General features: G+C 52.7%; 1 pseudogene; it reads right to left on the minus strand.

Moving 5' to 3' along the window:
* The window catches only part of LOC109880950 (ubiquitin carboxyl-terminal hydrolase 32-like), an 83,059-nt pseudogene that overhangs the window by 48,677 nt on the left and 9,966 nt on the right, over positions 1-24,416 (minus strand).

The following is a 24,416-nucleotide window of genomic DNA, read 5'->3' on the forward strand; positions in this document are numbered from 1 at the left end:
CCACATGGTGCTATAGGGGACCACATGGCGCTATAGGGGACAGCATGGTGCTATAGGGGACCACATGGTGCTATAGGGGACTACATGGTGCTATAGGAGACCACATGGTGCTATAGGGGACCACATGGTGACTACATGGTGACTAGATGGTGCTATAGGAGACCACATGGTGCTATAGGGGACCACATGGTGCTATAGGAGACCACATGGTGCTATAGGGGACCACATGGTGCTATAGGGGACCACATGGTGACTACATGGTGACTAGATGGTGCTATAGGGGACCACATGGTGCTATAGGGGACCACATGGCGCTATAGGGGACTACGTGGTGCTATAGGGGACTACATGGTGACCACATGGTGCTATAGGGGACCACATGGCGCTATAGGGGACTACGTGGTGCTATAGGGGACTACATGGTGACTGCATGGTGCTATAGGGGACTGCATGGTGCTATAGGGGACTGCATGGTGCTATAGGGGACTACATGGTGCTATAGGGGACTACATGGTGACTACATGGTGCTATAGGGGACTACATGGTGCTATAGGAGACTGCATGGTGCTATAGGAGACTACATGGTGCTATAGGAGACCACATGGTGCTATAGGAGACCACATGGGGACCACATGGTGCTATAGGGGACCACATGGTGCTATAGGGGACTACATGGTGACCACATGGTGCTATAGGGGACCACATGGCGCTATAGGGGACAGCATGGTGCTATAGGGGACCACATGGTGCTATAGGGGACTACATGGTGACTACATGGTGCTATAGGGGACTGCATGGTGCTATAGGGGACTACATGGTGACTACATGGTGCTATAGGGGACTGCATGGTGCTATAGGGGACTGCATGGTGCTATAGGGGACTGCATGGTGCTATAGGGGACTGCATGGTGCTATAGGGGACTGCATGGTGCTATAGGGGACCACGTGGTGACTACATGGTGCTATAGGGGACAGCATGGTGCTATAGGGGACTGCATGGTGCTATAGGGGACTGCATGGTGCTATAGGGGACCACATGGTGCTATAGGGGACCACACGGCGCTATAGGGGACCACGTGGTGACTACATGGTGCTATAGGGGACAGCATGGTGCTATAGGGGACTGCATGGTGCTATAGGGGACTGCATGGTGCTATAGGGGACCACATGGTGCTATAGGGGACCACATGGTGATTTTGGGGACCACATGGTGATTTTGGGGACCACATGGTGCTATAGGGGACCACGTGGTGACTACATGGTGCTATAGGGGACAGCATGGTGACTACATGGTGCTATAGGGGACTACATGGTGCTATAGGAGACCACAAGGTGACCAAATGGTGCTATAGGGGACTACATGGTGCTATAGGGGACTACATGGGGACCACACGGCGCTATAGGGGACCACGTGGTGACTACATGGTGCTATAGGGGACAGCATGGTGCTATAGGGGACTGCATGGTGCTATAGGGGACTGCATGGTGCTATAGGGGACTGCATGGTGCTATAGGGGACCACATGGTGCTATAGGGGACCACATGGTGCTATAGGGGACCACATGGTGATTTTGGGGACCACATGGTGATTTAGGGGACCACGTGGTGACTACATGGTGCTATAGGGGACAGCATGGTGACTACATGGTGCTATAGGGGACTACATGGTGCTATAGGAGACCACAAGGTGACTACATGGTGCTATAGGGGACTACATGGTGCTATAGGGGACTACATGGTGCTATAGGGGACTACATGGTGCTATAGGAGACCACAAGGTGACTACATGGTGCTATAGGGGACCACATGGTGACTACATGGTGACTAGATGGTGCTATAGGGGACCATATGGTGCTATAGGGGACTACATGGTGACCACATGGTGCTATAGGGGACCACATGGTGCTATAGGGGACTACATGGTGCTATAGGGGACTGCATGGTGCTATAGGGGACTACATGGTGACTACATGGTGCTATAGGGGACCACATGGTGCTATAGGGGACTACATGATGCTATAGGGGACCACACGGCGCTATAGGGGACCACACGGCGCTATAGGGGACCACATGGTGCTATAGGGGACTACACGGCGCTATAGGGGACCACACGGCGCTATAGGGGACCACACGGCGCTATAGGGGACCACACGGCGCTATAGGGGACCACGTGGTGACTACATGGTGCTATAGGGGACTACATGGTGATTTTGGGGACCACATGGTGCTATAGGGGACCACATGGTGCTATAGGGGACCACATGGTGCTATAGGGGACCACATGGTGCTATAGGGGACCACATGGTGATTTTGGGGACCACATGGTGCTATAGGGGACCACGTGGTGACTACATGGTGCTATAGGGGACAGCATGGTGCTATAGGGGACCACATGGTGCTATAGGGGACCACGTGGTGACTACATGGTGCTATAGGGGACTACATGGTGATTTTGGGGACCACATGGTGCTATAGGGGACCACATGGTGATTTTGGGGACCACATGGTGCTATAGGGGACCACGTGGTGACTACATGGTGCTATAGGGGACAGCATGGTGCTATAGGGGACAGCATGGTGACTACATGGTGCTATAGGGGACTACATGGTGCTATAGGAGACCACAAGGTGACTACATGGTGCTATAGGGGACTACATGGTGACTACATGGTGCTATAGGGGACTACACGGTGCTATAGGAGACCACAAGGTGACTACATGGTGCTATAGGGGACCACATGGTGACTACATGGTGCTATAGGGGACCATATGGTGCTATAGGGGACTACATGGTGACCACATGGTGCTATAGGGGACCACACGGCGCTATAGGGGACCACACGGCGCTATAGGGGACCACATGGTGCTATAGGGGACCACATGGTGCTATAGGGGACTACACGGCGCTATAGGGGACCACACGGCGCTATAGGGGAACACACGGCGCTATAGGGGACCACATGGTGCTATAGGGGACCACATGGTGCTATAGGGGACCACGTGGTGACTACATGGTGCTATAGGGGACTACATGGTGATTTTGGGGACCACATGGTGATTTTGGGGACCACATGGTGCTATAGGGGACCACATGGTGATTTTGGGGACCACATGGTGCTATAGGGGACCACGTGGTGACTACATGGTGCTATAGGGGACAGCATGGTGCTATAGGGGACAGCATGGTGACTACATGGTGCTATAGGGGACCACGTGGTGACTACATGGTGCTATAGGGGACTACATGGTGATTTTGGGGACCACATGGTGCTATAGGGGACCACATGGTGCTATAGGGGACCACATGGTGATTTTGGGGACCACATGGTGCTATAGGGGACCACGTGGTGACTACATGGTGCTATAGGGGACAGCATGGTGCTATAGGGGACAGCATGGTGACTACATGGTGCTATAGGGGACTACATGGTGCTATAGGAGACCACAAGGTGACTACATGGTGCTATAGGGGACTACATGGTGACTACATGGTGCTATAGGGGACTACATGGTGATTTTGGGGACCACATGGTGCTATAGGGGACCACATGGTGCTATAGGGGACCACATGGTGATTTTGGGGACCACATGGTGCTATAGGGGACCACGTGGTGACTACATGGTGCTATAGGGGACAGCATGGTGCTATAGGGGACAGCATGGTGACTACATGGTGCTATAGGGGACTACATGGTGCTATAGGAGACCACAAGGTGACTACATGGTGCTATAGGGGACCACATGGTGACTACATGGTGACTAGATGGTGCTATAGGGGACTACATGGTGACCACATGGTGCTATAGGGGACCACACGGCACTATAGGGGACCACACGGCGCTATAGGGGACCACACGGCGCTATAGGGGACCACACGGCGCTATAGGGGACCACACGGCGCTATAGGGGACCACACGGCGCTATAGGGGACCACACGGCGCTATAGGGGACCACACGGCGCTATAGGGGACCACATGGTGCTATTGGGAACCACATGGTGCTATAGGCAACCACAACGATGACATCATATGTTTTCATGGTTCCATTCTGATGGGCATATGGATGATGGACAGCTTTGGAACGAGCAGCACAGAGGATAGTAGTCTTTAGTAGTCGTCTGACAACGGATCTTTTTTTTAAATTATTTTTTTCCCTCCAGATTTCCTGCTTATTTCCCGATTCCAGGAATCTTCCAAAATGGATTTCTGAAAAATCTGGGAATTCTGGTTACCCTATCTGTAAGGGATTTAGTCTATCCAGGTTAGTCTTGAGCGGAGACCATGACTCATCCTAAAAGGCTGTGCCATGGCTCACTAGGTACACTACTACAGCCACTGTTTAGTATGAAACCTGCCAGCCAGAAAGGGGCCGGTCGACCCCTGGGTTAATCCTCCCTCTCCTTTCATCACACTAATCCAAAGCTAATAGGATTAACCTAAGGTTTCACTAGCTCATACTAGCCCAGGCTTCACTTTCCACCACACTGTCCCATGAGCCAGCCCATACGTCAGTCAGACAGGTGTCAAAACACAAAACAAAAATCAAGACTGCATGCCTCAATGGAACCCTAAATAGTGCACTAATTTTGTAGTGCACTCATTTTGTAGTGCATTAATTTTGTAGTGCACTCATTTTGTAGTGCACTCATTTTGTAGTGCACTCATTTTGTAGTGCATTAATTTAGGGATATCGGATAATGTTTGGGATGTAGATTAAGTCACATTCACTTTCTGGCTGGAGAGGAGACCAGTCCGGATTTCCATCACAAAGCCAAGCTGGTTCCTAAGTCTCACTGCTAAGACCGACGTCCTCGTTTGCTGTCTGCATTTATAAAGACTGATGGGTCAATAACACAGTGAGACCACTGGGGGATCATGTAGCCAGGCGAGCAGTGAAAGCTACAGATTGGGATGTACGTGTGGATTGATAGGGGCTATTTCTTTCTTTCTCCCCCCCACCCCTAAGGTTTATTCCTAGAACAGCCAGCCTCAGCAGAGTTCAGTTGACTGTGGAGAGAGTTCAATCGGTGTGTGTGTGTGTGTGTGTGTGCGTGTGTGTTCATTATGAAGACCGATTGAGAAAGAGAGAAGTGGAGAGGTCAAGAGGACCGATTGAAAACAAATAAGCACCAACTGCTTCAGTGGTTCAATAATATTATTTTTTACCTCAGTCCTTCCCTGAAACAATCAGACTGAAACAAATAGAGAACATAACCTGGGGTGAGAGAGGAAGAGGAAGAGAGAGAGGAAGAGGAAGTATGGAAACGGCATGGGGGGGGGGGGGGGTAACAGTGGACAGATTAATAATTGAGAAGCATGGAGTGGAGTTTGGAGGGAGGGCAGAAGTGTGTGGTGGGGCCGTCATGGACTGACTGAATGCCCCTTTAAGTGTGTGGTGGGGCCCGTCATGGACTGACTGAATGCCCCTTTAAGTGTGTGGTGGGGCCCGTCATGGACTGACTGAATGCCCCTTTAAGTGTGTGGTGGGGCCCGTCATGGACTGACTGAATGCCCCTATAAGTAGAACAGCTGAACAATACTAAATCCTCCATAAACAGACAAGCATGCGCGTCATATGCACGTACACACACACACACACACACACTGGACACACACACCCACACACACACACACACCCACACACACACACACACACACACACACACACACACACAATACAAATAAAACCTAAAAGAAAAAAGGTCCTCAAACTGGTCTTTCAGAAATACACCAATAAAGTCCATGTATCAATCCCAAACACTAAACAAAGCTGAATGAAAGCTATTTGTGTTGTGTTTACTGAACGCAGGCCAGCGTGGGCTAGCCTAGCAGTGATTAGTGCAGTGGTAAAGGCCTGGTTGGGACTAGCGAGGAAAGCAGAGCTGAGGGGGAAGAAACACCTGCTCATCTTGTTGCTGTGTGTCATTACTCAGCCTGCCTGACACTGCTAATCTATAGAACTCTTTCTCTCTCCTATGGATCGGCTCCAGGACCAGCTAGCTGCCTGACCGGCTGGCTGGCTGGCTCCAGGACCAGCTAGCTCCCTGACCGGCTGGCTGGCTCCAGGACCAGCTAGCTCCCTGACCGGCTGGCTGGCTCCAGGACCAGCTAGCTCCCTGACCGGCTGGCTGGCTCCAGGACCAGCTAGCTCCCTGACCGGCTGGCTGGCTCCAGGACCAGCTAGCTCCCTGACCGGCTGGCTGGCTCCAGGACCAGCTAGCTCCCTGACCGGCTGGCTGGTTCCAGGACCAGCTAGCTCCCTGACCGGCTGGCTGGCTCCAGGACCAGCTAGCTCCCTGACCGGCTGGCTGGCTCCAGGACCAGCTAGCTCCCTGACCGACTGGCTCCAGGACCAGCTAGCTCCCTGACCGACTGGCTCCAGGACCAGCTAGCTCCCTGACCGACTGGCTCCAGGACCAGCTAGCTCCCTGACCGACATGCCTCATCCCCTTGTTAGCTAGCTCCCTGACTGACAGACATACCTCATCCCCTTGTTAGCTAGCTCCCTGACTATGCCGGGAATAGGGTGCCATTTGCGACGCACCAATTAGCTTAGCACGCTAGGTTAACCGCTAGTCTAAATGGCTAACTGTCTATTTCAGGACATGACTCAACTGGCTGGTTTAGACTGATCTCTTTAATTGCTTGCTGTTTGATTTTGTATTTTTTTTTTTTACAAAAATAAAAAAAACTCTATTTTGTTCTGAAACAAGAGGCTACACATCTCTATGACTGACTAGCCAGACATACAGAGAGAAATTAATTGCCTTCTGCGTTTGGGACTCATGACAAGTGAGTTTATACATAAACTCTCCAAATGTACACTTCTACAACCCGGAAGATAGTGAGAAGATTACACCGTAAATACAACCACTAACTCACACCAACTATCGGCTCATTACTAAGACACACTTGTCAGTGTTGACCCCCCCCCCCCCCCCCCAAATGGCACCCTATTCCCTACCAAGTCCACTTCATTAAGGAAGAGGGTACCCTTTTTGGGGGACGCTGCCCCTCAACTACAGGAGGTCCATTTGTACCCACCTAGAGGTGCGACTCTGTCAGAGTGGCAACAGAGGTACCATACCATATTCCACCACAGGTGCCCCGAGACGTGCCGACGGGCCTGGCGTACACCATAGTAGTCTCCACAGGACACACAGTTCGGGAAAACCACAGCACGACAACTCACTCATGCCATCCTGTTCCAATAGTATTCCATTAATATCCCAACCGACAAGATTGTTTGTCCGTCTTGGCGTCTGCTGTGTGTGTGTGTCCGGTCGTTGACGGTCCACATGAGTCTTAGCCAAGAGTGAGGTGGTTGTGTAGGTAGAGTATGTTCTGGAAAGTCCGTGCACACCTCACGGCCAGAGCGTGCACACACACACACCTCTCACAGAGTTAAGAGGATAATCTGTTAGTGGGTAGAAGCAGATTACGAGCCGTCTGAAGGTACTCTCTCTGATTGGCAGCAAAGATCTCTCCTGCTCTCTGATTGATCTCAGGATAGAAAGCAGCTAAGATCTTTGATTGGTCTAAGACGGGCAACATGGTAAGATCTTTCTTTCCAATTAACAGAGAAAGAGAGAAGGACTTGAAAAGACAGAAAGAGAACTTGACAAATACCAAATAACATGAAATATAACAAAAACGGTCAGTATAGGGTAGGGTGTTAGGGGTCAGGGTAGGGCGTTAGGGGTCAGGGTAGGGCGTTAGGGGTCAGGGTAGGGCGTTAGGGGTCAGGGTAGGGCGTTAGGGGTCAGGGTAGGGCGTTAGGGGTCAGGGTAGGGCGTTAGGGGTCAGGGTAGGGCGTTAGGGGTCAGGGTAGGGCGTTAGGGGTCAGGGTAGGGCGTTAGGGGTCAGGGTAGGGCGTTAGGGGTCAGGGTAGGGCGTTAGGGGTCAGGGTAGGGCGTTAGGGGTCAGGGTAGGGCGTTAGGGGTCAGGGTAGGGCGTTAGGGGTCAGGGTAGGGCGTTAGGGGTCAGGGTAGGGCGTTAGGGGTCAGGGTAGGGAGTTAGGGGTCAGGGTAGGGCGTCAGGGGTCAGGGTAGGGCGTCAGGGATCAGGGTAGGGCGTCAGGGATCAGGGTAGGGCGTTAGGGATCAGGGTAGGGCGTTAGGGTCAGGGTAGGGCGTTAGGGGTCAGGGTAGGGCGTTAGGGGTCAGGGTAGGGCGTTAGGGGTCAGGGTAGGGCGTTAGGGGTCAGGGTAGGGCGTTAGGGGTCAGGGTAGGGCGTTAGGGGTCAGGGTAGGGCGTTAGGGGTCAGGGTAGGGCGTTAGGGGTCAGGGTAGGGTGTTAGGGGTCAGGGTAGGGCGTTAGGGGTCAGGGTAGGGCGTTAGGGGTCAGGGTAGGGCGTCAGGGATCAGGGTAGGGCGTCAGGGATCAGGGTAGGGTGTTAGGGATCAGGGTAGGGCGTTAGGGATCAGGGTAGGGCGTTAGGGGTCAGGGTAGGGTGTTAGGGGTCAGGGTAGGGCGTTAGGGGTCAGGGTAGGGTGTTAGGGGTCAGGGTAGGGTGTTAGGGGTCAGGGTAGGGTGTTAGGGGTCAGGGTAGGGTGTTAGGGGTCAGGGTAGGGCGTCAGGGATCAGGGTAGGGCGTCAGCGTAGGGCGTCAGGGATCAGCGTAGGGCGTCAGCGTAGGGCGTCAGGGGTCACTCACAGTGTGTGACTCCGGCCAGAGTCTGGTAGAAGGTGGGCGTGTCGCTGTCGTCTGTGAGGGTGACACACACGCCTCCGGAGAGCAGCCAACGGGAGAAGGTGAACGCCTCCGTGTTCTGAAGGAGCCAGTTCTTAAAGCGCTCATAGTTGACTTTCTCCCCCTGAGACAAAACAAAACACATCAACAACAAAGCATTGGGCCTCCCGGGTGGTTAAGGGCGCTGTACTGCAGCGCCAGCTGTGCCATCAGACTCTGGGTTCGCGCCCAGGCTCTGTCGTAACCGGCCGCGACCGGGAGGTCCGTGGGGCGACGCACAATTGGCCTAGCGTCGTCCGGGTTAGGGAGGGCTTGGTCGGTAGGGATGTACACCCTACCCTATTGATTTGGTTTTGTTTAAACGGATGTACTGGGCCGTATGCACTTCCCTCGGTAGTGCCTTGTGGTCGGAGGCCGAGCAGTTGACACAGCAGGCAGTGATGCAACCATGTATTTCTAGTAATGGTGAACTATAAGAGATAGGGGGTAGTGGGTGGTGGGGCAGATAGCCCGGTTAGCCAATGTGAGGGAGCACTGGTTGGTCGGGCCAAATGAGGTAGTATGTACATGAATGTATAGTTAAAGTGACTATGCATATAAGATAAACAGAGAGTAGCAGCAGCGTAAAAGAGGGGTCGGGGGGGGGCACACAATGTAGATAGTCTGGGTACCATTTGGTTACCTGTTCAGGAGTCTTATGGCTTGGGGGTAAAACAGTTGAGAAGCCTTTTTGTCCTAGACTTGGCACTCTGGTACCGCATGCCATGCGGTAGTAGAGAGAACAGTCTATGACTGGGGTGGCTGGGGTCTTTGACAATTTTTAGGGCCTTCCTCTGACACCGCCTGGTGTAGAGGTCCTGGATGGCAGACAGCTTGAGCTAAGACTAACCTGCTGCTGAGAGAGAGAGAGAGGACTAGGGCTAGTTATAACTAACCTGCTGCTGAGACAGAGGACTAGGGCTAGTTAAAACTAACCTGCTGCTGAGAGAGAGGACTAGGGCTAGTTAAAACTAACCTGCTGCTGAGAGAGAGGACTAGGGCTAGTTAAAACTAACCTGCTGCTGAGAGAGAGGACTAGGGCTAGTTAAAACCAACCTGCTGCTGAGAGAGAGGACTAGGGCTAGTTAAAACTAACCTGCTGCTGAGAGAGAGGACTAGGGCTAGTTAAAACTAACCTGCTGAGAGAGAGGACTAGGGCTAGTTAAAACTAACCTGCTGAGAGAGAGGACTAGGGCTAGTTAAAACTAACCTGCTGAGAGAGAGAGAGAGGACTAGGGCTAGTTATAACTAACCTGCTGCTGAGACAGAGGACTAGGGCTAGTTAAAACTAACCTGCTGCTGAGAGAGAGGACTAGGGCTAGTTAAAACTAACCTGCTGAGAGAGAGGACTAGGGCTAGTTAAAACTAACCTGCTGAGAGAGAGAGAGAGAGAGAGAGGACTAGGGCTAGTTATAACTAACCTGCTGCTGAGACAGAGGACTAGGGCTAGTTATAACTAACCTGCTGCTGAGACAGAGGACTAGGGCTAGTTAAAACTAACCTGCTGCTGAGAGAGAGGACTAGGGCTAGTTAAAACTAACCTGCTGAGAGAGAGGACTAGGGCTAGTTAAAACTAACCTGCTGAGAGAGAGAGAGAGAGAGAGAGGACTAGGGCTAGTTATAACTAACCTGCTGCTGAGACAGAGGACTAGGGCTAGTTAAAACTAACCTGCTGCTGAGAGAGAGGACTAGGGCTAGTTAAAACTAACCTGCTGAGAGAGAGAGAGAGAGAGAGGACTAGGGCTAGTTAAAACTAACCTGCTGCTGAGAGAGAGGACTAGGGCTAGTTAAAACTAACCTGCTGAGAGAGAGAGAGAGAGTCACCACCTATTCAAACACATGCTGCTGTTAAAGAGCCTGACGGTGGTAACAAGCTTGGTGTTTTTATGTTAAAGAGCCTGACGGTGGTAACAAGCTTGGTGTTTTTATGTTAAAGGGCCTGACGGTGGTAACAAGCTTGGTGTTTTTATGTTAAAGGGCCTGACGGTGGTAACAAGCTTGGTGTTTTTATGTTAAAGGGCCTGACGGTGGTATCAAGCTTGGTGTTTTTATGTTAAAGGGGCGATCTGAGGTTTGCTTATGAGATCGAATTCTTGGGAGGTGTGTATTGTGTAAATACATACGTGTGTGTGTGTGTGTTTAGCCAATAACAGCAGTGTGTGTGGTCCAACCCCAGACTGAGTGGATGACAGAGAGTAGTGCGAATGGCCCAGTACATCACTGTGAGGTCTACACCTGCTCTATTCGGCACACGTGACAAATAAACTTCGATTTGATTTGATGACTGGATCTGAGAGAGGAGAGTGTCATGCGTCAGTCGAAGTGTCGGTCTGGGTGATTGACAGGTGACTGACCTCGCTGAAGCACTTCCTGAGAGAGGGCGGGACTTCCCCGTCCACCGCCCGTAGCACGGCCTCCATGTCATCCCGCGCCGCATAGCCACCCGACTCACTGGCAAACAGGCTGAAGAGGTCTGTGGAGAGACACACAGTTAGTTCATCCCGGCAGGCAGGCCGGTCTTATCAGCCCGGCAGGCAGGCCGGTCTTATCAGCCCGGCAGGCAGGCCGGTCTTATCAGCCCGGCAGGCAGGCTGGTTAGTTCTGGCCTTGGCTCTCTGCTGCCTCACACACATCAATTCCAAACATCACTCAGAGAGAGAACCTGCAGGGAGAGAGGAGGAAGAGAGCAGGGGAGAGAGAAGAGGGCGCGGGGGAGAGAGAAGGGAGTGCGGGGGAGAGAGAAGAGAGGTCGCGGGGAGAGAGAAGAGAGGTCGCGGGGGAAGAGAGAAGAGAGGGCGCGGGGGAAGAGAGAAGAGAGGGCGCGGGGAAGAGAGAAGAGAGGGCGCGGGGGAAGAGAGAAGAGAGGGCGCGGGGGAAGAGAGAAGAGAGGGCGCGGGGAAGAGGGAAGAGAGGGCGCGGGGGAAGAGAGGGCGCGGGGGAAGAGAGGGCGCGGGGGAAGAGAGGGCGCGGGGGAAGAGAGGGCGCGGGGGAAGAGAGGGCGCGGGGGAAGAGAGGGCGCGGGGGAAGAGAAGAGAGGGCGCGGGGGAAGAGAAGAGAGGGCGCGGGGGAGAGAGAAGAGAGGGCGCGGGGGAAGAGAGAAGAGAGGGCGCGGGGGAAGAGAGAAGAGAGGGCGCGGGGGAAGAGAGGGCGCGGGGGAGAGAGAAGAGAGGGCGCGGGGGAGAGAGAGGGAACATACACTTGGCCTTCTCCCATCTCGTCCTCTGGTCAGCAGCACCAGGCCAATGATGAGGTTGTTGAAGTGCAGTCCTTTAAAGGTGCCTCCAAACGAGTTGTAGATCACCTGCAGGGAGAGAACAGAGAGAGAAAAGGAAGATGGTGTTAACATATCTAGAAATATGCCAGTAGACAGATCCCAGTTGAGGGGAGGCAGGTAGCCTAGCGGTTAGAGCGTTGGGCCAGTAACCAAAAGGTTGCTGGTTTGAATCCACGAGCTGGCAAGGTAAAAAAATAAAAAAAAATATATATATATATATATATATATACACACACAGTGCCTTGCGAAAGTATTCGCCCCCCTTGAACTTTGCGACCTTTTGCCACATTTCAGGCTTCAAACAAAGCTATAAAACTATTTTTTTGTGAAGAATCAACAACAATCATGAAGTGGAACGACATTTATTGGATATTTCAAACTTTTTTAACAAATCAAAAACTGAAAAATTGGGCGTGCAAAATTATTCAGCCCCCTTAAGTTAATACTTTGTAGCGCCACCTTTTGCTGCGATTACAGCTGTAAGTCGCTTGGGCTATGTCTCTATCAGTTTTGCACATCGAGAGATTGACATTTTTTCCCATTCCTCCTTGCAAAACAGCTCGAGCTCAGTGAGGTTGGATGGAGAGCATTTGTGAACAGCAGTTTTCAGTTCTTTCCACAGATTCTCGATTGGATTCAGGTCTGGACTTTGACTTGGCCATTCTAACACCTGGATATGTTTATTTTTGAACCATTCCATTGTAGATTTTGCTTTATGTTTTGGATCATTGTCTTGTTGGAAGACAAACCTCCGTCCCAGTCTCAGGTCTTTTGCAGACTCCATCAGGTTTTCTTCCAGAATGGTCCTGTATTTGGCTCCATCCATCTTCCCATCAATTTTAACCATCTTCCCTGTCCCTGCTGAAGAAAAGCAGGCCCAAACCATGATGCTGCCACCACCATGTTTGACAGTGGGGATGGTGTGTTCAGGGTGATGAGCTGTGTTGCTTTTACGCCAAACATAACGTTTTGCATTGTTGCCAAAAAGTTCAATTTTGGTTTCATCTGACCAGAGCACCTTCTTCCACATGTTTGGTGTGTCTCCCAGGTGGCTTGTGGCAAACTTTAAACAACACTTTTTATGGATATCTTTAAGAAATGGCTTTCTTCTTGCCACTCTTCCATAAAGGCCAGATTTGTGCAATATACGACTGATTGTTGTCCTATGGACAGAGTCTCCCACCTCAGCTGTAGATCTCTGCAGTTCATCCAGAGTGATCATGGGCCTCTTGGCTGCATCTCTGATCAGTCTTCTCCTTGTATGAGCTGAAGGTTTAGAGGGACGGCCAGGTCTTGGTAGATTTGCAGTGGTCTGATACTCCTTCCATTTCAATATTATCGCTTGCACAGTCTCCTTGGGATGTTTAAAGCTTGGGAAATCTTTTTGTATCCAAATCCGGCTTTAAACTTCTTCACAACAGTATCTCGGACCTGCCTGGTGTGTTCCTTGTTCTTCATGATGCTCTCTGCGCTTTTAACGGACCTCCTGAGACTATCACAGTGCAGGTGCATTTATACGGAGACTTGATTACACACAGGTGGATTGTATTTATCATCATTAGTCATTTAGGTCAACATTGGATCATTCAGAGATCCTCACTGAACTTCTGGAGAGAGTTTGCTGCACTGAAAGTAAAGGGGCTGAATATTTTTTTTTTTTTGATTTGTTCAAAAAGTTTGAAATATCCAATAAATGTCGTTCCACTTCATGATTGTGTCCCACTTGTTGTTGATTCTTCACAAAAAAATACAGTTTTATATCTTTATGTTTGAAGCCTGAAATGTGGCAAAAGGTCGCAAAGTTCAAGGGGGCCGAATACTTTTGCAAGGCACTGTATATATATTTTAAAAACACTGCCGTTCTGCCCTTGAACAAGGCAGTTAAACCCCACCACTAGGATCGGAAACCTTCCAGTACATTTACATAAATTTTCCATGAGAAGTTAAGCCCTGGAATTTGGGTAATTTTGCTAAAAAATTAGTTTATAACTGTGAACCTTTTTTTGTGTGATACACATAAGGCAATTCTAGGTCTTGTGGCATATTTTGGTTAAACTATCCCCAATTCAATGGAATTGCAACCCTCTGCATGCACAGTGCATTCTTCCATCACATGTACAGCTGATTCTCAAGATCTTCCACATGAATGAGATGCTATTGAGCCCACACTACTACACTGTCTGAGCCAAGGACTACATGCTTTCTGGTAAGATTTGATTACAATACTGGGTGGGGTGAATATATTTTATATGACATACATTATTTTTGGTTAACTAGTAAATTGTAGCCAACAGCAAAGTGTGTTTAAATAATTTCTAACTTCTTAAAAATGTCTGCTAGTTAGTGTTTGCTACCATGTGGGTTTTAGTTTTCTTGAGCCTGCTAACTGAGAAGTTTTAATTAGATGCTGCCAAGATGCTGCCTAGAAAGCCAGCATCCCGGAGTCGCCTCTTCACTGTTGATGTTGAGACTGGACAGAGGAACTCTGCCTAGAAGGCCAGCATCCCGGAGTCTCCTCTTCACTGTTGAGACTGGACAGAGGAACTCTGCCTAGAAGGCCAGCATCCCAAAAGAATGCTCAGGAAATATGTGTTTTTGTTCACATATTTAACCGTTTTTTGGGGGGGGGCATAAAAACTACCTCCATTAAGTTGTAAGGGCTACCTTCAGACGAGTCCCATGAGACTAGTGTGTGTGTGTGTGTGTGTGTGTGTGGGGGGGGGTCGTGTTCGTGAGGGTCTCCCCTTTCCCCTGTCTGACGATTGCAACCACCCACCTCTTCGATATGAGTGATATTGGTACATTGCGCATGCGTGCGTGAGTGCGTGCCTGTGTGTGTTGTGGAGTGTGTGACTAGGAGTCGTCCCTTTTGCCAGCTCTTGTAGTGCTTCCTGCCACCCTATATATAGTGCACTACTTCAGACCAGAGCTCTATGGCACCCTATTCCCTAAAAGGCCCATTCCTTATTCCACACCATGGTTACAAGGCCCATTCCATGATTTTGGAATGAGATGTTCGTCGAGCAGGTGCCCACATACTTTTGACTATGTAGAGTATATAGGCTTCCTTCATCAGAATGTATTGATAATTCATGGATTCACATCACTAACAGAACAGAGAGACTCCACACACACAGGGGGTCCACTAATCAGTGACGGAGCGGCCCCTGTGGTCTACTAATCACAGTGACGGAGCGGCCCCTGTGGTCTACTAATCAGTGACGGAGCGGCCCCTGTGGTCTACTAATCACAGTGACGGAGCTGCCCCTGTGGTCCACTAATCACAGTGACGGAGCGGCCCCAGTGGTCCACTAATCACAGTGACGGAGCGGCCCCTGTGGTCCACTAATCACAGTGACGGAGCGGCCCCAGTGGTCCACTAATCACAGTGACGGAGCGGCCCCAGTGGTCCACTAATCACAGTGACGGAGCGGCCCCAAGGAGGGCCCCAGTGGTCCACTAATCACAGTGACGGAGCGGCCCCTGTGGTCCACTAATCACAGTGACGGAGCGGCCCCTGTGGTCCACTAATCACATTGACGGAGCGGCCCCTGTGGTCCACTAATCACAGTGACGGAGCGGCCCCAAGGAGGGCCCCAGTGGTCCACTAATCACAGTGACGGAGCAGCCCCTGTGGTCCACTAATCACAGTGACGGAGCCGCCCCAAGGAGGGCCCCAGTGGTCCACTAATCACAGTGACGGAGCGGCCCCAAGGAGGGCCCCAGTGGTCCACTAATCACAGTGACGGAGCAGCCCCTGTGGTCCACTAATCACAGTGACGGAGCCGCCCCAAGGAGGTCCCCTGTGGTCTACTAATCACAGTGACGGAGCGGCCCCTGTGGTCCACTAATCACAGTGACGGAGCGGCCCCAAGGAGGGCCCCAGTGGTCCACTAATCACAGTGACGGAGCAGCCCCTGTGGTCCACTAATCACAGTGACGGAGCCGCCCCAAGGAGGGCCCCTGTGGTCTACTAATCACAGTGACGGAGCGGCCCCTGTGGTCCACTAATCACAGTGACGGAGCGGCCCCAAGGAGGGCCCCAGTGGTCCACTAATCACAGTGACGGAGCAGCCCCTGTGGTCCACTAATCACAGTGACGGAGCCGCCCCAAGGAGGGCCCCTGTGGTCTACTAATCACAGTGACGGAGCGGCCCCTGTGGTCCACTAATCACATTGACGGAGCGGCCCCTGTGGTCCACTAATCACAGTGACGGAGCGGCCCCAAGGAGGGCCCCAGTGGTCCACTAATCACAGTGACGGAGCGGCCCCAAGGAGGGCCCCAGTGGTCCACTAATCACAGTGACGGAGCCGCCCCAAGGAGGGCCCCTGTGGTCCACTAATCACAGTGACGGAGTGGCCCCAAGGAGGGCCACAGTGGTCCACTAATCACATTGACGGAGCGGCCCCTGTGGTCCACTAATCACAGTGACGGAGCGGCCCCAAGGAGGCCCCCTGTGGTCCACTAATCACAGTGACGGAGCCGCCCCAAGGAGGGCCCCTGTGGTCCACTAATCACAGTGACGGAGCGGCCCCAAGGAGGGCCCCAGTGGTCCACTAATCACAGTGACGGAGCCGCCCCAAGGAGGGCCCCTGTGGTCCACTAATCACAGTGACGGAGCGGCCCCTGTGGTCCACTAATCACAGTGACGGAGCGGCCCCAAGGAGGGCCCCTGTGGTCCACTAATCACAGTGACGGAGCGGCCCCTGTGGACCACTAATCACAGTGACGGAGCGGCCCCTGTGGTCCACTAATCACATTGACGGAGCGGATTTTGGAATGAGATGTTCGTCGAGCAGGTGCCCACATACTTTTGACTATGTAGAGTATATAGGCTTCCTTCATCAGAATGTATTGATAATTCATGGATTCACATCACTAACAGAACAGAGAGACTCCACACACACAGGGGGTCCACTAATCAGTGACGGAGCGGCCCCTGTGGTCTACTAATCACAGTGACGGAGCGGCCCCTGTGGTCTACTAATCAGTGACGGAGCGGCCCCTGTGGTCTACTAATCACAGTGACGGAGCTGCCCCTGTGGTCCACTAATCACAATGACGGAGCGGCCCCAGTGGTCCACTAATCACAGTGACGGAGCGGCCCCTGTGGTCCACTAATCACAGTGACGGAGCGGCCCCAGTGGTCCACTAATCACAGTGACGGAGCGGCCCCAGTGGTCCACTAATCACAGTGACGGAGCGGCCCCAAGGAGGGCCCCAGTGGTCCACTAATCACAGTGACGGAGCGGCCCCAAGGAGGGCCCCAGTGGTCCACTAATCACAGTGACGGAGCCGCCCCAAGGAGGGCCCCTGTGGTCCACTAATCACAGTGACGGAGTGGCCCCAAGGAGGGCCACAGTGGTCCACTAATCACATTGACGGAGCGGCCCCTGTGGTCCACTAATCACAGTGACGGAGCGGCCCCAAGGAGGCCCCCTGTGGTCCACTAATCACAGTGACGGAGCCGCCCCAAGGAGGGCCCCTGTGGTCCACTAATCACAGTGACGGAGCGGCCCCAAGGAGGGCCCCAGTGGTCCACTAATCACAGTGACGGAGCCGCCCCAAGGAGGGCCCCTGTGGTCCACTAATCACAGTGACGGAGCGGCCCCTGTGGTCCACTAATCACAGTGACGGAGCGGCCCCAAGGAGGGCCCCTGTGGTCCACTAATCACAGTGACGGAGCGGCCCCTGTGGACCACTAATCACAGTGACGGAGCGGCCCCTGTGGTCCACTAATCACATTGACGGAGCGGATTTTGGAATGAGATGTTCGTCGAGCAGGTGCCCACATACTTTTGACTATGTAGAGTATATAGGCTTCCTTCATCAGAATGTATTGATAATTCATGGATTCACATCACTAACAGAACAGAGAGACTCCACACACACAGGGGGTCCACTAATCAGTGACGGAGCGGCCCCTGTGGTCTACTAATCACAGTGACGGAGCGGCCCCTGTGGTCTACTAATCAGTGACGGAGCGGCCCCTGTGGTCTACTAATCACAGTGACGGAGCTGCCCCTGTGGTCCACTAATCACAATGACGGAGCGGCCCCAGTGGTCCACTAATCACAGTGACGGAGCGGCCCCTGTGGTCCACTAATCACAGTGACGGAGCGGCCCCAGTGGTCCACTAATCACAGTGACGGAGCGGCCCCAGTGGTCCACTAATCACAGTGACGGAGCGGCCCCAAGGAGGGCCCCAGTGGTCCACTAATCACAGTGACGGAGCGGCCCGTGGTCCACTAATCACAGTGACGGAGCGGCCCCTGTGGTCCACTAATCACATTGACGGAGCGGCCCCTGTGGTCCACTAATCACAGTGACGGAGCGGCCCCAAGGAGGGCCCCAGTGGTCCACTAATCACAGTGACGGAGCAGCCCCTGTGGTCCACTAATCACAGTGACGGAGCGGCCCCAAGGAGGGCCCCAGTGGTCCAATAATCACAGTGACGGAGCGGCCCCAAGGAGGGCCCCAGTGGTCCACTAATCACAGTGACGGAGCAGCCCCTGTGGTCCACTAATCACAGTGACGGAGCCGCCCCAAGGAGGGCCCCTGTGGTCTACTAATCACAGTGACGGAGCGGCCCCTGTGGTCCACTAATCACAGTGACGGAGCGGCCCCTGTGGTCCACTAATCACATTGACGGAGCGGCCCCTGTGGTCCACTAATCACAGTGACGGAGCGGCCCCAAGGAGGGCCCCAGTGGTCCACTAATCACAGTGACGGAGCAGCCCCTGTGGTCCACTAATCACAGTGACGGAGCCGCCCCAAGGAGGGCCCCTGTGGTCTACTAATCACAGTGACGGAGCGGCCCCTGTGGTCCACTAATCACATTGACGGAGCGGCCCCTGTGGTCCACTAATCACAGTGACGGAGCGGCCCCAAGGAGGCCCCCTGTGGTCCACTAATCACAGTGACGGAGCCGCCCCAAGGAGGGCCCCTGTGGTCCACTAATCACAGTGACGGAGCGGCCCCAAGGAGGGCCCCAGTGGTCCACTAATCACAGTGACGGAGCCGCCCCAAGGAGGGCCCCTGTGGTCCACTAATCACAGTGACGGAGCGGCCCCTGTGGTCCACTAATCACAGTGACGGAGCGGCCCCAAGGAGGGCCCCTGTGGTCCACTAATCACAGTGACGGAGCGGCCCCTGTGGACCACTAATCACAGTGACGGAGCGGCCCCTGTGGTCCACTAATCACAGTGACGGAGCGGCCCCAAGGAGGGCCCCAGTGGTCCAATAATCACAGTGACGGAGCGGCCCCAAGGAGGGCCCCAGTGGTCCACTAATCACAGTGACGGAGCAGCCCCTGTGGTCCACTAATCACAGTGACGGAGCCGCCCCAAGGAGGGCCCCTGTGGTCTACTAATCACAGTGACGGAGCGGCCCCTGTGGTCCACTAATCACAGTGACGGAGCGGCCCCTGTGGTCCACTAATCACATTGACGGAGCGGCCCCTGTGGTCCACTAATCACAGTGACGGAGCGGCCCCAAGGAGGGCCCCAGTGGTCCACTAATCACAGTGACGGAGCAGCCCCTGTGGTCCACTAATCACAGTGACGGAGCCGCCCCAAGGAGGGCCCCTGTGGTCTACTAATCACAGTGACGGAGCGGCCCCTGTGGTCCACTAATCACATTGACGGAGCGGCCCCTGTGGTCCACTAATCACAGTGACGGAGCGGCCCCAAGGAGGCCCCCTGTGGTCCACTAATCACAGTGACGGAGCCGCCCCAAGGAGGGCCCCTGTGGTCCACTAATCACAGTGACGGAGCGGCCCCAAGGAGGGCCCCAGTGGTCCACTAATCACAGTGACGGAGCCGCCCCAAGGAGGGCCCCTGTGGTCCACTAATCACAGTGACGGAGCGGCCCCTGTGGTCCACTAATCACAGTGACGGAGCGGCCCCAAGGAGGGCCCCTGTGGTCCACTAATCACAGTGACGGAGCGGCCCCTGTGGACCACTAATCACAGTGACGGAGCGGCCCCTGTGGTCCACTAATCACAGTGACGGAGCGGCCCCAAGGAGGGCCCCAGTGGTCCACTAATCACAGTGACGGAGCGGCCCCAAGGAGGGCCCCAGTGGTCCACTAATCACAGTGACGGAGCGGCCCCAAGGAGGGCCCCTGTGGTCCACTAATCACAGTGACGGAGTGGCCCCAAGGAGGGCTACAGTGGTCCACTAATCACAGTGACGGAGCGGCCCCAAGGAGGCCCCCTGTGGTCCACTAATCACAGTGACGGAGCCGCCCCAAGGAGGGCCCCTGTGGTCCACTAATCACAGTGACGGAGCGGCCCCAAGGAGGGCCCCAGTGGTCCACTAATCACAGTGACGGAGCGGCCCCAAGGAGGGCCCCAGTGGTCCACTAATCACAGTGACGGAGCGGCCCCAAGGAGGGCCCCAGTGGTCCAATAATCACAGTGACGGAGCGGCCCCAAGGAGGGCCCCAGTGGTCCACTAATCACAGTGACGGAGCCGCCCCAAGGAGGGCCCCTGTGGTCCACTAATCACAGTGACGGAGCGGCCCCTGTGGTCCACTAATCACAGTGACGGAGCGGCCCCAAGGAGGGCCCCTGTGGTCCACTAATCACAGTGACGGAGCCGCCCCAAGGAGGGCCCCTGTGGTCCACTAATCACAGTGACGGAGCGGCCCCAAGGAGGGCCCCAATGGTCCACTAATCAAAGTAACGGAGCGGCCCCTGTGGTCCACTAATCACAGTGACGGAGCGGCCCCAAGAAGGGCCCCAGTGGTCCACTAATCACAGTGACGGAGTGGCCCCTGTGGTCCACTAATCACAATGACGGCGCGGCCCCAGTGGTCCACTAATCACAGTGACGGAGCCGCCCCAAGGAGGGCCCCTGTGGTCCACTAATCACAGTGACGGAGCGGCCCCAAGGAGGGCCCCAATGGTCCACTAATCAAAGTAACGGAGCGGCCCCTGTGGTCCACTAATCACAGTGACGGAGCGGCCCCAAGAAGGGCCCCAGTGGTCCACTAATCACAGTGACGGAGTGGCCCCTGTGGTCCACTAATCACAATGACGGCGCGGCCCCAGTGGTCCACTAATCACAGTGACGGAGCGGCCCCAAGGACACAGTGACGGAGGGGCCCCAAGGAGGGCCCCAGTGGTCTACTAATCACAGTGATGTAGTGGCCCCTGGAAGGGCCCTGCTGTCAGGCCTAGCGATGGACACAGCCTGGGGGTTTCTTACTGCCCTGAGCCTGCTGCCTGATGGGGCCCAAAATAAAGCAACTACACTCCTTACACCTTCAAAACACACGCACACAGCCTTTTAGAGAAGCTAAGTATATGGTCCACTTCCTCTGATTCACACGTTATGGGAAACGTGTATAAAATGAAACCAGAGTGTGACGAGGCTCCAGCTCCTCCCCAGAATCTCTCCGTCTACCACCATGTACGGCTGAGAGGCTTTTAATCCCACACGGTGAATCTGACTCGCTGCCGTCTCCCTGGTAAAAGACAAATATAAATAATAACAATAATAATAACAATAATAATAATAATAATAATAATAATAATAATAATAATAACAATAATAATAATAATAATAATAATAATAACAATAATAATAATAATAATAATAATAATAATAATAATAATAACAATAATAATAATAATAATAACAATAATAATAATAATAATAATAATAATGTCTGCCTTACTGCCTGTTTGAACACGAGAGCCCTATGGGCCCTGGTCAAATGTAGGGAATAGGGAATAGGAAATAGGATGCAGAATGTTGCAGACTCTGCTGGAAAGTCCTCCTATAGTAAAGACACTGGCAGAATCTCCTGTTAATTTATTGATTAAGAATCAAGCAGAAGTGCCCTTAATTATTTATTTATTTTAAATCCAAATCAATACCCATGATTCCTGGGATAGCTATAGAACATGTTGGAATTAACATGTGGACATTACGTTTATTTTAATACTTGTGTTTCTTGTTGCTGGATAGGTGGATACAAACATGCATATTGCTGATCAAAATTTATTTTTCTCCCGATTTATCAGCAAAACAACTGGATTGCGGTTTTGATTGTATGTGGTCAAGACTGTTTCAATGGAATGCCAATTCCAAGCCCCAGCATACTGACTAGACCGGGGACGCGCACATGTAGACTTTATCCATCCACACCAGACACAAAATCAAGACAGGAAATATCAAAAACAAACTCTAAACCAACTACAATCATTTGGGACCAGGTCGAAACACATGAAACATTCATGACCATTTAGCTTGTTGTTGCTAGCTAGCGTGTTGTTGCTAGCTAGCGTGTTGTTGCTAGCTCTTTTAGAATAGAACCAAGTTGTATTTTAGCTCTCGGCTACGCTGACGCTCGCGAGAAATTTGGATGAAATGATAGAATAACCTTGGTTCATGGTCAGCATGTTAAGGCTGGGTTTCTACACTGGCCAAGCATTTTTCCACTTCCTCAAAAGAAATGTCCACAGCAGAATAGGCCTATGTCAATCCCCTTTGATGACTCAGTCACTGCCTTTGACACACACAGTACAAACACAACTAGTGTTTATTCACTGATAAAGTCAGTCAGGTGGCATCTGTGTGTGTGTGAGTGAAATTGGGAATAGGCATTTTTACTGTATGGGTACAGCTTCCTTCAGCCTAACACGACAGAAACCAGAGCAGGAAGACAGAGCCTCTGATGGGGAAAGTGGAATTAGAAATGTTATGTCCAAAATGTCTCCCTACTCCCTATACAGGAGCCAAAGCTTATTTTCCACCATAATTTGCAAATAAATTAATAAAAAATCATACAATGTGATTTTCAGGATTTTTTCCCCTCATTTTGTCTGTCAGAGTTGAAGTGTACCTATGATGAAAATTACAGGCCTCTTTCATCTTTTGAAGTGGGAGAACTTGCACAATTGGTGGCTGACTAAATACTTTTTTGCCCCACTGTATACTGCACTGACTAGGGTCCTGGTCAAAAGTAGTGCACTACCCCTATGGGCCCTGGTCAAAAGTAGTGCACTACCCTATGGGCCCTGGTCAAAAGTAGTGCACTACCCTATGGGCCCTGGTCAAAAGTAGTGCACTACCCTATGGGTCCTGGTCAAAAGTAGTGCACTACCCTATGGGCCGTGGTCAAAAGTAGTGCACTACCCTATGGGCCGTGGTCAAAAGTAGTGCACTACCCTATGGGCCCTGGTCAACAGTAATACACTGCCCTATGGGCCCTGGTCAAAAGTAGTGCACTACCCTATGGGCCCTGGTCAAAAGTAGTGCACTACCCTATGGGCCCTGGTCAACAGTAGTGCACTACCATATGGGCCCTGGTCAAAAGTAGTGCACTGCCCTATGGGCCCTGGTCAAAAGTAGTGCACTACCCTATGGGCCCTGGTCAAAAGTAGTGCACTACCCTATGGGCCCTGGTCAAAAGTAGTGCACTGCCCTATGGGCCCTGGTCAAAAGTAGTGCACTGCCCTATGGGCCCTGGTCAAAAGTAGTGCACTACATAGGGAATAGAGTACCATTTGGGATGCACTAAAAATGACTGAGGGTCAATCTCAACAGGCTGAAAGCATGTCCACTACCGAGTTGAAGTAAGGCTCAAGGAATGGATCTCGGAGCCAATGTCCTGTAATGTAATGTCATCTCATCTCACTGTAACGTCATGCAGATGCTTGTAAACGGGACATTTTGAAGCCCATGTCTAAGGGAGGTGAGAGGAGTCACCACACCTGGACTGGGGGAGGTGAGAGGAGTCACCACACCTGGACTGGGGGAGGTGAGAGGAGTCACCACACCTGGACTGGGGGAGGTGAGAGGAGTCACCACACCTGGACTGGGGGAGGTGAGAGGAGTCACCACACCTGGACTGGGGGAGGTGAGAGGAGTCACCACACCTGGACTGGGGGAGGTGAGAGGAGTCACCACACCTGGACTGGGGGAGGTGAGAGGAGTCACCACACCTGGACTGGGGGAGGTGAGAGGAGTCACCACACCTGGACTGGGGGAGGTGAGAGGAGTCACCACACCTGGACTGGGGAGGTGAGAGGAGTCACCACACCTGGACTGGGGGAGGTGAGAGGAGTCACCTGGACTGGGAAGGTGAGAGGAGTCACACCTGGACTCTAGGGGTTGGGAGGTGAAAGGGACAGTCATATCCCAATTTCCTATCAGGTTGTGTCTGAAATATATGTGTGAGTGCGTGTGTGTGTTCTGGGTCCCAGGGGACGTACCTCTGCAACCTTCGGAGGGATCCCATCTCCCAGTACTTCTCTGTAGAAGCACTGTTGGGCCATGTAGAAGGACAGGCCGCTGGTCCTCTTAAAGGCATCCTTCAGCCGCTTCAACTCCACATCAGTTACTACAGAGAGAAAGAGTGTGGGGGGGAGAGACAGAGTGGGGGCGGAGAGAAAGAGTGG

Source organism: Oncorhynchus kisutch, linkage group LG18, assembly GCF_002021735.2.
Source record: "Oncorhynchus kisutch isolate 150728-3 linkage group LG18, Okis_V2, whole genome shotgun sequence".
In the NCBI taxonomy this organism is placed as follows: domain Eukaryota; kingdom Metazoa; phylum Chordata; class Actinopteri; order Salmoniformes; family Salmonidae; genus Oncorhynchus; species Oncorhynchus kisutch.